The sequence below is a fragment of the Corylus avellana genome, chromosome ca6 (assembly GCF_901000735.1).
Source record: "Corylus avellana chromosome ca6, CavTom2PMs-1.0".
Taxonomy (NCBI): domain Eukaryota; kingdom Viridiplantae; phylum Streptophyta; class Magnoliopsida; order Fagales; family Betulaceae; genus Corylus; species Corylus avellana.
The window spans coordinates 10689358-10694361 of NC_081546.1; the positions used below are offsets into that span (position 1 = coordinate 10689358).

The window sequence follows — 5004 nt, forward strand, 5'->3', positions numbered from 1 at the left end:
CATCATGTTTTTACTAACCATATTAGCGTGATTATTATGGTTACCAAATTAGTACCGTTATTATTCGCTATCTGCAAATTAAGTAATTGGTGCTTTGGACATATTTTAGTTTCTGTGGCCTTCTTTGGCTTATAACATATTTTAAACAATTTTGATAATAATTTGGGCCAGTTTTTAGTGTTTTGGGCTTTTTAAATTTTCTTTTAAGCCTTAATGTTTTGAAAATATATTGTTTTCAAATTACTTTTATCTTTTTGGCCAAGTGAATTTGTGAACAGTGAAGAAAAAAACCTAAAACAATGTGAACATAACCTATACCTAATCCAAAACGACGTTGTTATGGTGAAATTATTAAATATAATATATATAAAATTATATATTATATATAAAGGGTATGTCAGTATGTGGATACTGTTATTAACTACATCTGTACACCCTAAAATAGCTATGAAAAGCGGATGTGGACGGTTAATATTCGCCTGCATGTACACCCTTAATTATACTATCTAGCATTTTATAATGGAAAAGAGCTTAGGTGGTTCTACTATCATCATAAGAACTAGCTAATTTTATGTGCGATAAATCACAAAATTGGAATGTAAAAGTTAAGAACTGTACTTGTCATTACTTTATGAAATGTATGACTAAGGAACCCCGCCATTTTCTTTTTAGAGAGTTTTGGTAAAGCTTGGATTATACAAAAAGTTCAACTATATGTTGAAACGCAATTCATAAACGTTCGATTCTTGTTGAAATTTATCTAATTAATTAAGAGGCGTTTGGTACACGGAATAGCTATTTCAGTAAGTAAACTGGATAGCTATTCTTGAAAATATAAGAAGATGAAATGGAATAGCTATTTATATTTTTCAGTTTGGTGACATTAATGCGCTTTTACTGGGACTAAACCAAAATTACTAAAATACCAACATTTTGTTATTAAAAAAATTGAGGCTCCATTTGTTTAAGAAGGTGGAACCCCAGCTGCCGGTGACAAATCTCTAAAAAAAAGATTGTGACTTTTTTTTTTTTTTTCTTTTTTGAAAAATATAATCTAATTCTGAAAGAATAGCTTAACGATTTCACTCTTTTTTTTAGAGAAATTGCTATTCCTCAATTTTAGGATTAGCATTTTCATGGGAATGGCTATTCCAGGGCTAAAAAATCTTACTAAACAATGAAATAACTATTTCATTGTATGAGTTTAATCCTTGGACCAAACATACATTTAGAATTTTTATTATGTGGATGCAATTGGGAACATCTAATTGGGTTATTGTTAACATAGAGACAAAAGACCAAAGTATGAAAAAAATTTGTTACTTCTAAGTGAGTCAAAATGAATATAGTGGTAAGGCTTATCTATAATGCATATATATGACCACAAAAATATACAACATACAATATAACTTATTAAGGGTGTGAATGCGGGTGCATATTAACCGCTCGATAGCTGTTGTTAACCGCATCCCCATACCCTTTATATATAATATACAATTTTTTATATTTTATATATATATTATATTTAATAAATTCCCCAAAACGACGTCGTTTTAGGTTAGGTATAACTTATGTTTACATTGGTTTAGCGTTTTTTCTTCACATTTCACTCATTCACTTCACTAGTTCACTCTGACTATGCTAGAGCCCAAAGCCACCATCTTCTTGCACTCGTGTCTCATCTCTGATTCTTTCGTATCTCATACTCTCATCGCAACATTTACCATCCTTTTGCTGGTTTGATTGTTATGCTCATTAAATCACGGATAGAAAAATATAAGGATGTTTACTGTGAGCATTGATTACTACGAATATTTTGAGGTCGTATCCATTGTCTGCTTCTTTTTCTTAGTTCTACATATTTTTGGTGTCTCATTATATTTTCAAAACATTAGGAGTTCAAAAAAAAATTAAGACAAGCCCAAAACACTAAAAATCTGTTCAAATTATTTCCAAAATTGTATAAAATAGGCCTTAATAGAGACCCAAAGATTGCCCAAAAAACTAAAATAGAACAAAAAGGTCCATTATCTAATATGCGGATAGTCGATAATAACCGTATTTAATAACCGCAATAACTGTGCGGATGCAATTAGTAAAAACATGATGTAAATGAAGATATCTAAAAACGATATCCGCATTTAGCTGCGGGACTTGCAAATAACTGAACCTGCATCCGCATGTACACCCCTACTAAGCTTATAGTACAATATGTATATAGTAACCGCAATAACTGTGCGGATGCAATTAGAAAAAACATGATGTAAATGAAGATATCTAAAAACGATATCCACATTTTGCTGCGGGTTTTGCAAATAACTGAACCTGCATCCGCATGTACACCCCTACTAAGCTTATAGTACAATATGTATATAGTATATTGTATACGTAACTATGGCAAGGATCTTCTTGCATGTGATATGGAAAAATATAGCAAGATAGCGTGTTGACTTATTATCACCTTGAATATGGCAAAACATTCTAATATCGCCCAGGAAACTCAAGATGATAATGTGTACCACATTTTGAGTTTGATATTCAGATCACATGAGAATTTAGGAGGATGTGTTTGACTTGATGTTTTATATAACATATCATTACATTAAATTTCTAATCTTTATGATTGCTTATCAAGACCACAGCACTTCGCCAATTATGCATTGATCTAGTGATGGATATTGGATGGCTGATCATTTAGAGTTCCTTTTGGCATTTAATTAGATTTCTCTTTGTTTTCGAAACATAGCTCTATACCTGATAAAAAATAGAAAAGCGCAAGCCATCATAGGGCCACAAAACTCGATGCAGGCTAAATTTGTCATCGATCTAGGGAAGAAAGCTCAAGTGCCCATCATATCATTTTCAGCAACAAGCCCTTCTCTTACTTCCCTTCAGAGTCAATACTTTTTTCACATCACTCAAAATGACTCATCTCAAGTGAAAGCTATAAGTACAATTATTCAAGCTTTTGGATGGAGAGAAGTTGTGCCAATCTATGTAGACAAGACTTATGGGAAAGGTATAATACCCTACCTGATTGATGCCTTGCAAGAGATTGATGCTCATGTCCCCTATCAAAGTGTCATTCCTTCATTAGCCACGGATGGCATGATTAGTCAAAAACTTTACAAGTTGATAACGATGCAAACAAGAGTCTTCATTGTGCACATGTCACGCAATCTGAGTTCTCAACTTTTCTTCAAGGCAAAAGAGATTGGAATGATGAGAGAAGGTTATGTATGGATCATTACCAATGGGATAAGCAATTCATTTAGTTCGATAGAAGCTTCAATAATAGACTCAATGCAAGGGGTATTGGGTATAAAGACTTATGTTCGAAAAACCAGAGAGCTTGAAAATTTTATTATTCAATGGAAAAAGAAATTCCAACAGGATAATCCATACATTACCAACGGTAAACTCGATGTTGTTGGCCTATGGGCTTATGATGCTGCTTTCGCACTTGCTAGGGCAGTCAAGGAAGTTGGTTCGCAAATATTGGCTTTAAAAAGACAAATTCTTCAAGTAACTAAACTAATCTCGAAAGCATTAGTGTCTCTCAAAATGGCCCAAAATTGTACGAAGCATTATTGGGGTAAGATTTACAGGCCTTACTGGAGACTTCGGTCTAGTTAATAGGCAACTACAATCATCTACTTTTGAGATAATTAATTTGAATGGTAATGGAGAAAGAAAAATTGCATTATGGACTGCAGACATTGGATTGGTAAGGAAATTGAATTCGGCGAACACAAGCACATATTCCACTTCAAAGAATAATCTAGGACCTATTATATAGCCAGGTGATTCAAGCTCTGTCCCTAAAGGATGGGAGATTCCAACAAATGGAAAGAAGCTGCGAAAAAGAGTTCCGAGTCATGGTTATAGAGAATTTGTTAACGTGACGCCTGATCCTAACATTAACACAACAAAGGTCACTCGGTACTGCATAGACGTCTTCAATGCTGTAATGGAAACATTGCCATACACTGTTAGTTACGAGTTCATTCCCTTCGCAAAGCCAGATGGTGGAAGCACTGGTAGATATAATGATTTGGTCTACCAAGTATTTTTTGGGGTCGGTAAAAATCATCATACTATTTTTAGCTACTAAGATAACATTATTTTCCCTCCTAAATGCACTTTTTATCCGAACAAGGCACATATATTAATAGAAATGATGGAAGTAAATGATTTTCTTTACAGAACTTCGACGTTGTGGTTGCAGATACTACCATCATAGCGAATAGGTCTAACTTTGTTGACTTCACATTGCCAAACGCAAAATCTGGAGTATCAATGGTCATGCCAATCAAAGATAGTAGACCAAAAAATGCATGGGTATTCTTGAAGCCTTTAAATTGGGACCTTTGGATGACAAGTGGTTGTTTCTTTTTCTTCATAGGCTTTGTGGTATGGGTTCTTGAAAATCGAATAAATGACAATTTTCGTGGGCCTCCCTCACATCAAATTGGGAGAAGTTTTTGGTAAGGCTTCTCCACCATGGTTTCCGCACATCGTATTTCCGTTATCGTGTTCTAATTTATTTTCATATAATAATAACGAGTGATCTAAATACTCAATACAAGGACAATGTAGAATATACCACCTTCAAACACTTGTATGCCTATTAGAACTGTAAAAACGTATTTCATAGAAACCAGAATGAATGAATTTTCCATTCTTCTAGAATAATTTACTACTTATCTAACTTACTTAACTGCTTGCTACTGGGTTGATGTGTATATATATAAGTATTGCTTACATTCTCTACTATAATCTCTGAAAGCAAAAAGTAGTTTTGTAATGGCCAACTTGTTTTTGTGGTATGAGATTGAGTCATAGAAGATTATAAGTAAATGAAATATGATTAATTAGTATATTAGAGTTATTAATATAAACTCTTAAGGTGATTATATAGGGGATAAATAGTCAATTAACAGTTTAATAATGTTGAATGAAACCTGGAGAGATCCAAAAAGGATAACATATATGATAAAATAA

At 33.2% G+C, this 5004-nt stretch overlaps 1 pseudogene; it reads left to right on the plus strand.

Annotated features, from left to right (window-relative positions):
- Window positions 1-4491, plus strand: part of LOC132185168 (glutamate receptor 2.2-like) — a 5952-nt pseudogene extending 1461 nt beyond the window's left edge.
- The last annotated feature ends 513 nt before the right edge of the window (window positions 4492-5004 follow it).